Genomic DNA, 10,464 nt, shown 5'->3' on the forward strand with positions numbered 1-10,464 from the left:
AATCAGTATGATTTCCACAGAATTGTTGGCTATCACTCTAATAAGATGTTTTGGGTATAATAATACCTAGAAAAAGAATCATATAAAAGACATGAATGAGTTAACAGTGTCAATACACGGTTTTTGTATGTAGTATTCCTCAAACTAGATTGCATAAGCAACAAGAAATACCTCTCTACCTTCCACTAACAGAAAAAAAAACAGTAGCCTGGGCATTCAAGAAAAGCTTTGAGCCTTTTCCTCTGCTGCCGCCAAGGTGCTCGGTTCTTGGCTCTTCCGAGGAAGCTAAGGCCGCGTTGGGGTGAGGCCCTCACTTCATCAGGCGACTAGCACCGTGCTGGCAGTCCGCAACATGGCCTCCGTCTCTGAGCTTGCCTGCATCTACTCCGACCTCATCCTCCACGACAACGACGTGAAGGTCACGGAGGATAAGATCAATGCCCTCATTAAAGCAGCTGGTGTCAATGTTGAACCTTTCTGGCCTGGCTTGTTTGCAAAGGCCCTGGCCAATGTCAACATTGGGAGCCTCATCTGCAATGTAGGGGCTGGTGGGCCTGCTCCAGCAGCCAGAGCCGCACCAGCAGGCGGTCCTGCCCCCTCCACCGCTGCTACCCCAGCTGAGGAGAAGAAAGTGGAAGGAAGAATCCGAGGAGTCTGATGACAACATGGGCTTTGATCTTTTTGACTGTGCTCTTTGATAACATGGCTAATAAAAGGATGAATCTGTAAAAAAAAAAAAAAAAAAAAAGCTTTGAGGCTGGAAATAAGGGGTGAGAACTCAAGGGATTGTGGGTTTTTCTCAGCACAAGTTATTTCTTTGTCTGAATCCAAAAGCAAGGTAGGGAGAACCACATAATTCAAGATGAAACACTAGAAAGAAAAAATGCAATGAAACTTTATTCTAGGGCAGTGTTTGATTTGGCAACTACTAACTGTAAGCCCCAGTCTCTGGCCTCTTTGGAGGCCCTGTCCCTGTGCTCACCAAGCGTTGACCCCTCTCCAGAAGAGGGTAAAGCACAAGCCCACCAAAATCTTGACCACTCCCCTGTCTATTTAAACTGTTTCCCTGGAAAGTTCCCATGTGGTCTCTTTCCTCTTCCCTCTCCCTCTGGTGGTCACCCTAGCAACCTCCCTGTTCCCCCTTGGGGCCACCCAAGAGCACAGGAATCCCATTAAACCTAGATATTTTTTTTAATTTTGCTTGTTGTGAAATGGCTCAGGTACTCCTAGACCAAATAATTCCTCGGTTTGGTGTCCCACAAACCAAACAGACAATGGACTCATCAAACAACAACTAACCAAGCTCTCCATTGAACTCAGGTTATCTTGGCCCTCCCTTCTCCCCATTGCTCTTACTTGCCTCAGGGCCAGCCCATGTTCCATCCTGAGCCCTCTTGAGCTACTTTATGGCAGGCCCTTTCTCCTTAACCATCACCTCCCAGTCCAAACTCCTCCACTGGAGGGGTACCTACCCTTCCTTTCCCTTTTAAGATCCTTACTCCATTCACACACTGACAGTTGTCTCCCTGCCCCCACACCGGTGGACCCTAATGCCACTAAACCTGCCCCACTGGCCCCAGGGGACAGAGTACTCCTCAAACAACTAACCCTTAGGTCTCTTGAACCTCGATGGATAGGACCTCATGCAGTAATCCATACCACCCCCTTGGCTGCCAAGTTCCTGGGACATCAATCTTGGGTCCAGTCTCAAGCAGGCACCTACTCAGGACACTTGGTCTGTCCAGCAGACAGGACCTTCACCTTCCAGTTTTCCAGGATGCCACAATGAAGAGGCTACATGCTCCTCATTCTGGCACATTCATCTTTAGTAATAACAATATTTTTTCCTAGACACCTGCCTTCTCACCTCCTCCAAGGAACAGATGCCTGACGTCTCTGGGATGGCAGTACATGGGATGACTTTCCAGTCACACCTCTCGTTGAACATGGACCCACCAACACCTAGCTCTTCCCTTCCCCACGTCGTCCTGTGCCCATAGGAAATAACCAGACTTGAGCCAATGCCCCTTTTTCCTAACAGAACCTAAATGTTAGTCAAAATATCGCCTCAGCTTCTTGTTACCTCTTATACAAACAGTCTGGAATGTAAGCACCAGTCTCTGGCCTTCATCATTGGAGGCCCTGTGCCTGTGCCCACCAAGCCTTGACCTCTTCCTGGAGGAAGGTCAAGACAGCCTGCCAAAATCTTGATCACTCCTCAGTCTATTTAAACTGCTTCCCCGGAAAGTTCCCACATGGTCTCCCCCCCACCCCCTCCCCACCAGCGGTGGTCACCTTAGCAGCCTCCCAGTTCCCCCTTGGGGATACCTGAGAGTGCAGGAATCCCATTAAACCTGGATATTTCTTAATTTGGCTTGACTGGAATTTTTGCATTGGCAGAGAGCTAGCATTAGGAAAAATTCCTAAAACCAACATATTCAAATTCTCTAGAATTTGGATGTCTGTCATTTGCTGCTCAGAAATATAAAGAAGGTCATTTTGTACTGTCAGTTGATACCAATATAAAGTTTTGTATATGGTAACACTAGTGTCAGTGATTGTTTATTGAGCAAACCTTTAGATATTGGGACTTGAAAAATTACCACTCCAAAAAAATCCATCTCAACGCCAAATCATCAAAAGATGAAATATAGAGGTCTCTGATGATCTACTCTATTGAAAATACTATAACAATGCCAAGTTCTTAATGGCAGTTAGCATTGTTCCAAATAAAAAAATATTAGCAATAAAGTACACAGTACAGGTCTTAATGGGGTGCAAGTTCCATAATTTATAAACTCAGAAACTAAGAAAAAAACTTGTATTTTCTACACATTTAAAATGGAAATTACAAAGTTATGTGTTCTAGATAACCAATTTGAAAGGATAAAATGAGAAAAGGTGCATTAAATGTTCAAAATTATTATTGTCATTAATATTATGTGAGGAGGAGTAAGGAATTATTAGGCAGGAAAATTGTAGGCATCACACAAACATTCAGAGCTGCATGATTTCTGAGACTTGTTTGGCAAAGTACAGGCTCTTCTCGTGGAAAGACTAGAAGGTCATCACAGGTAAAATGGGTAAGTGGTGCCATTCCTTCTCTTTAAAAAAATCAATGTGTTCTGAGAATAATACTAATCTGTCAAAGAATCATGAGCCTTCATCCTCTTCAGTTGTACAATATGAGAAATTGCATGGATCTGAAGCAGAACATCAAAAGAAGAAAGTTAATGTCCCTTGCCTAGCAAAGACCCAGTCTGAAACATTTGTTAAAACATAATAACCCTTCCAATGCTCTAAATAATCAGGGGGGTTCTTTTATCCATGGAAATAAAATTCTTTGTAATTTGAAAAATGCAATGTTTTATTGAGAGGAAGTTTCATAACTTCAGCAAGACTGGTTATTAAAGCTATATATAGTGATTTTGAATTGGTCCAAATAACATTTCCAACAGCCTTCATTTGTGAAATCTAATCTGCAGAAATAAGAATACTGGCATATCAGAATTTATATAGAGATACATACTTCAGCATTTATGTGGCTATAAAAATAAACTGAGATTATTGCTAGAAAGTGGAAAAAGTGCTGATAATAATGGATAATGCAAAATAGTATGCATATTTAAAAGTAATTTTAGATAAACACATATTTGGAACAAAGTAGACAGAGGTTAGAAATGAGGGAAAGTAAGGAGAGCATTGCCCTCCATTCCTGTGCTTGGCCAACTATAAAACCTGTTTCAGGAAATCATCAAAACCATAAACACTTTCTCTATAGTTTATGAGAAATGGGTGGTGGATTATCTAGATCTGTCAGCATGATTTAAAACTGTGGCATGTATTTGATTTCTCTTCCATGGAGTCCTGACTACCAGATGAGAAAAAAAAACAAAAACAAAAACGTAGCTTTCCTGAAACTTGTGAAACATCTTAATTTCTTCAATGTCAGCTTACTTTTTAAGTTTTATAAGATGCCTAGCTGTAAATCAGTGTTCTTTTGGCTAGAAATAGGCCCCGTTTAAGAATATGAAAAAATATTGAAAACACCCACATTGTTCAGACATAAACTGTGCACTGAAATCTCCCCAGAATAAGGCCAATAGCAAAACAAAAGCAAGATGTGTACAAGTCTTAGTACTGCTTCTGAGCAAGTTATTGTGGAATTCATCTCAGACTCAACTGTTCAGAAAACTAAGTCAATACAATTAACTTTGAGTGAGTTTGATTTTGGTTCCTGACATTGCAAAAAATAAAGGCGAGAAATGGCCAAAGACTTGCTTTGCTATAGATTTAAAAGCCAGAAGTGGAAACTTTACCAATTAAATGGTATTCGTGTTTCTCTATTAAAATAATATGAAATTCTTTCTGAAGGGAGCTGAAGATGATGTAGTTGGCTAGTTGAGAGAAGATCACTGCAGAAGAAGAGACTAAAGCAGTGTAAGAACCAGAGACAGTAGATGACTACAAGGGAACTCTGTTTTCTGAATACAGCAGGGCAGCTGTATGAACTCACAGTGCTAATCACAGCATGCTTAAGACCTGTACAAGTTCAAGCCAAACCAAAACATAGCAAGCAGAGGGGGGTAGGGTATGAAGTCCCAGCTCTAGCCAGAGGCATTGGCAGTTCTCAGGTGCTAGGCCTGGAAGGGTCAGTTTTTTCTCAGAGTGTAACTTTTGATAAGTAGACCATACTCTATAAATCCAAAGTTTGTTGGTTAGCACAAATGGATATGAAATGTCCTTCCGTTTGCTGTGAATATGTTTTATTAGCATTGTTTAGCAAAGAAGCTGATTTGGCCTGTGGCAGGACAGACCGTAGCCAGGTGGAAAATCCAAATAAAGAAGGCAGAGTCTAGGAGATACCAACAGTCACCAGAGAAGTAAGATGTGAGGTAGCAAACCACGAGACTCACGGTAAAATATAGAATAATAGACATGGGTTAAAATCATAAGATCTAGTTAATAATAAGCCTGACTAATGGACCACACAGTATGTAATTAATATTAAGCCTCTGAGTGGTTATTCCAAAAGTTACTGCAGGATTAGGCAGGAAGAGAGAACTCCAACTACACAAATTGGGCTTGATGAGTTTGCACAGAAAGAAAGAAAGAAAGAAAGAAAGAAAGAAAGAAAGAAAGAAAGAAAGAAAGAAAGAAGGAAGGAAGGAAGGAAGGAAGGAAGGAAGGAAGGAAGGAAAGAAAGAAAGAAAGAAAGAAAGAAAGAAAGAAAGAAAGAAAGAAAGAAAGAAAGGAGAAAAGAAAACAAAAAAGACATGGAGTGGGAGAGGACCCACGTTGGAGTCCTAACACCACATGTTGCTTATATCACTCTACAGCTTCAGTCTTAAGAGGAATCTGATGTCTCTTTCTAGCCTTGATGGCCACTACATACACATGGGGTATAGACCTAAATGTAGGGAAATACCCACACAAATAAAATAAAATAACATTATTTAAAAAGAACACAAAACTGAGTGGTTAAAAACATGTGTGGATCTTGGGAGAGTTTAAAGTGTAAATATTATCAAAATAAATTGTACACAATTTTCAAGGGACTCATAAAATGCTGTTTCTAAAGAGAATTTGAAGATGGAAGAGTAAGATGGGGAGGGGTGGATCTTGGAGGAACTAAGGAAAGAATGGGATAATGAAGATGATCACTACACATACAAGGATATGCTCAAAGAAATAATGACTTTATTAATAATTTTCTTATTAATTAATAATTTTACTGTACCAGTAAAATGCAAAAATCTAAAAAAAATTTTTGTACTTTTTAACTTAAATTTTCTGCATTCCCCCTTACAAGCATGTTTTATAAAATTTTTAGCATCACATCATCAGGTGTGAAAATTGAGCCTCAAGAGATTTAGTAAGTCTGCCCAAATCACATGTCTGTGAGGGGTTGGCCCAACATGTTAATATTTATCTTTTTTTCTGTACTGCTATATGAATTAAACTTCTTTTTTTAACACTCTGACTGAGGATTGTGTATAAAATAACATCTGTTGCTGCACATTGGAAATTTGGAGAGTATGATCAACATGTGACGTCTGGGTAGGGAATTTATTACTGAACTTAAATTTTCTGATAAAACTTTGGTAAGCAAAACTTTAGTAATACCAGCAGATGTTTGTTGACCTTGCCCAGCACTCATCAACACTTTCTTCCTGAGCTGTTATGTTCCTATGGGATTTTGTTATCTAACTTCTCTGACTTCTTTGTTTCTATCTTCTTAAAAGTGTCTTTTCTCTCCTGTTCCCATTTGTCCTTCTGTTACTGTGAACTCTGTATTACTCCCTGCTAACTATACCTTTAACATTCCCTGTCCCACCACTATGAGGAGTGTATTGCCGTAGGCTATGTATTGTGCCCTAGAAAGTCATGTCTATGTTCTAATCCTAAATTCCTTTGCATGTGAACTTGTTTGGAAATAAAGTTCCTGAACATATAATTATACTAAGCATTGGAAGTTTATATCATCTTGACTTTAGAGTGGATTCCATACCCAGTGACTCATGTCTTTTCAAGAAGAGGTCAAGAAGAAATAGGAAAAAGCAATATGAATACAGAATAGGGTGCCTATAAAGCACAATATCTAAATATCTAAATTACCATAAGCTAGGGAGCACGGGGTACCTTCTGGTACTGAATCTTCAGTCAGAGCCAACTCTTTTGAAGTCCTGGTTTTACGTTAACAGTATCTGTAGAAATTTGGTATAGCATCCATGGGAAGTAATACCAGTATTACCCATATTTAGATTTATGGCCACTTCATTGACTACAATGTGGATATCCCTTTATACATAGATCTCAGTTTATGCTATGTTTACTACTTAACATTTTCATTTTGTTTATATCTAATATATGTGTGTGTGTGAATGTGTATGTTATGGCATATGTGCAGTAGTCAGAGAATAACTTAAAGGAATTCGTTCTCACCTTCCACTGTGTACTGTTGATCTGTCAGGTTTTAACGCTTGACAGAATTGTCTTTATCCACTGATCTACATCATCTGCCCCAAACTAACATTACATCTGATATCCCCAAACTTGTATTCTCTCCTATGTTGGAAAATGATAGCATGATAGTTAGCCAGAACAAGCTTTCCTACTTAACTAATAGCTCTTTAGGCTAAAACTTCATTCATTAGAAAGAGATGAATATTAGTTAAATTTATCTGTAATGCTGATCTGTATTCCTAGCTCTAACTCAGTTAGCTCTATTTCTTACTGAAATCTACTGGTATAAAAGCACAATTGTGCTCCTACCCATAAGAAGAAACTATAAAGATTCTCCCCATCCTAAACTGGGATCTCTCAGCACTGATCTCAGCTCCATCTGGGAATCTTCCGTAGATAAGTCTGAGTAACCCAGAAACTTCAAAGGCAGCCTGTAGTGTTCACTCTTGCTGGTGATTTACACAATGCAAACAATAGATCCCTACTCCCACTTACATTTAGCACTCCTAAATATGTTAACAGAACTCCACCTGCCCACCACCTCTTTAGCACATATTCTTGTCATTTTGTCCTTGAAGATCATAAATGCTTTTTACCTCAACAAATAACAAATACTTCCCTATTTCCCACTTTAAAAGTAAAAACAAGATTTGACAAAAGTTTCAATATTGCTGCCCTTCATCTCCAATTTTGTCTCTTCAAATAACTTGATTGAGTACCTGACATTCTTATTAAAACCAAAACTATAACCTTTAATCTCTGAGAACTTTGCTCAGTGTCTAGATTCAAGAATATTTCTCTTCTCTACTCAAATGTATCACTCACCAATATCAATTACAGAGAATTTAGATGATTTGTTTGTGTCTAGAATGTTATTTTCTTTGCCCCTTCTGGACTAAAAATATCTACCATATTCTACATTTGCCATAAAAGTTTTTTTTTTCTCCCTCTCTGGCCCCATCTCTTTTTTTTCTCACATTTGGAGTATGTGGATATATTGGGGAGCAGGGGAGGGAGTTCTCTAGTGGTGGAGATTAAATCAAGGCCTTTGTACATACAAGGAAAAAATTTAATACTGAGTTACACCCTAGCCTCCAAATGATACATTCTTATTGGAAATATTTTTCAAACTCCTAGACAAAGTTAGGCTACTCATTTTGTGTTGTCCTATTACTATTTCTCTTAAAATTTAAAAGCCTTTGTGGAAATCTATATTTTTTGTAGAGTAATTATATAGTATCTGCTTGGTTGTCCAGGTACTGAGGTGCTTTGTCTTTGTTTCATGTTCACTTCACTGTGTGGTCAGCCATGAAGTCTCTCAAAACACGATAAAAGATTGTTAAGTAAATGCTGCTGAATCAATGTGCAAAACACACTTTCTTTGTTTTTTGCAGCCAAGCACGCATTGATCATTATCTTGAAAGTCACAAAGTTTTGATCTATAGGGATTCTTGAAAACTAACTTTTATTTCAAACTGGTAATTGAAAACTTGATTCAGATATGCTATTGCGGCGGTAGGTAGCAGAATGAGGTAAATCTTGGAAGTATCAGTTGTTTTCCAGCTACAATCTGCTTCTTGTAATGAGTGGGCATAGGGAAGCTAATGTTCTTCATGGGATACTACTAATTTACAGAAATGTTGAAGTCATGATCCCCTGTATAATTTTAATGGAGAGATATGCGACATAAACTATTATTCAAAACCAATTTCCCTGGCCTGTTCTTTGCTACATGCTCCTGATATTGTCACAGATATTTGTGTTTTAAATAAGAGGATTTTTCACCCTTAATCACTTATATCTGCTCCACGAATTCAAAGCTCAGAAAAGAGGTTGCCAGGCTGTGTTGATGGAGAGGTTTAATTTAATTTCTAGGGGCACTGAGATGCAGCATGTTGGACAGCTACTAGTTCATGCAGTCAAGAGCCATAGTTCTGCTGGTGTTATAGTCTCACAGAGGGAGTAAGCCTAGAAAGTACTTGATTCTTAGTTGAATGTGAAGTGGGTATCTCAGGAAAATAGAATACTAAATATACCTAAGGAGAGTGTACAGGAGGAAATTGATAATTAAGTCAGGCTTACAAATGAGAAAGTGATTTCGTCCTCTGGTCCTTTTTAAAATACCATAACAAACTTGAGTCTAAGCCATGACACAGAGGTCTTCCTCTGACACTCAGCACCTGTCCAGGATGCAACTTGAACTCCCCACCTTATTCTTCAACCGGTCTTAAGTGGTCACAATAAGTCAAGGTTCTTTTGTTTTTCTCTCCATACTCTGAGGGATTTCCAACATAATGATGAAGTCAAAAGTGTAGTAGTAATTACATTAGAAAGTATAGTAGATATTAATGTGCATTCCCAGAATTGTTTTTATCATTATTGTAAGATTTAGCTTAAATTAATCCTTTTAACCAACCTCTACCTGTATAATGCCTAAGATACATTAGGATAATCTTAAACATTATTTTCTGAGGCTCAAAGATAATTTTGTTAGTGTTTAGAAGAAAAATACCTTGGTAATGTAACATGTAAATCTCCACAACTCCCCCGAGTTGGAGGATATTGGAATAGAGAAACAAAGGAAAAAAACCCTTTGCTTGTCTAGTATCTACTTATGAGTGAGTACATACCACATTTTTCTTCCTGGGCCTGGGCTACCTCACTCAGGATGGTTTGTTTTATTTCCATACATTTGTCTGAAAATTTCAAGATATCATTGCTTTTTACTCCTGTGTAGTACTCCATTCTATAAATGTACCACATTATTTTTATTCACTCTTCATTTAAGGGGAATCCAGGTTGTTTCCAGATTCTGGCTATTATGATTAATGTTGCTATGGACAAAGTTGAACAGCCAGTCTATAGTCCACAACTCCAGAGGATCTAGGTAAAAAGGAAAACCCTAAGATAGACATACATGGATCCCACTGGGAAAGGAAAATAGACAATATCTCTTGAGTAATTGGAACTGTGAGGTAGAGGGGTGAGGGTGGAAGGAGAGGGGAGAAGAGGACATGAGGAAATTGGATGGTTGATATCATCAGACAGAAAAGGGGGAAAGAACAGTGAGGGAGAACAAAGAAAGGGATACCTTGATAGAGGGAGCCATTATTGCCAGGTTAGCTAGAAACCTGGCAATAGGGAAAGTATCAGGAATCCACAGAATGGCCCCAGTTAAGACACTAAGCTGTAGTAATAAGGGCGGTGGTGCTGCGTCCCCAGCACCCAGGCTGCCTGCTTGGCTAGCTTATGCCCGAAATAACAACACACAAACTGTATTCATTTAATCACTGCTTGGCCCATTTCTATCTAGCCTCTCCTAGGCTAACTCTCGTACCTGGACTAGCCCATTTCTAATATTCTATGAAGCACAGCTAGGTGCGCTTACCGGGAAGATTCTAGCCTATGTCCATCCTGGGTCAGAGCTTCATCGCGTGCATCTTCCCGGGAGCTGGGAGCATGGCGTCTCTCTGAGGCGTCTGCTCCAGAGAGGAGATC

At 39.1% G+C, this 10,464-nt stretch overlaps 1 pseudogene; it reads left to right on the forward strand.

Moving 5' to 3' along the window:
• Positions 1–281: 281 nt before the first annotated feature.
• Positions 282–658, forward strand: LOC142844876 (large ribosomal subunit protein P1 pseudogene; annotated as a pseudogene).
• The last annotated feature ends 9,806 nt before the right edge of the window (positions 659–10,464 follow it).

This window comes from Microtus pennsylvanicus, chromosome 2 (genome assembly GCF_037038515.1).
Source record: "Microtus pennsylvanicus isolate mMicPen1 chromosome 2, mMicPen1.hap1, whole genome shotgun sequence".
Classification (NCBI taxonomy): domain Eukaryota; kingdom Metazoa; phylum Chordata; class Mammalia; order Rodentia; family Cricetidae; genus Microtus; species Microtus pennsylvanicus.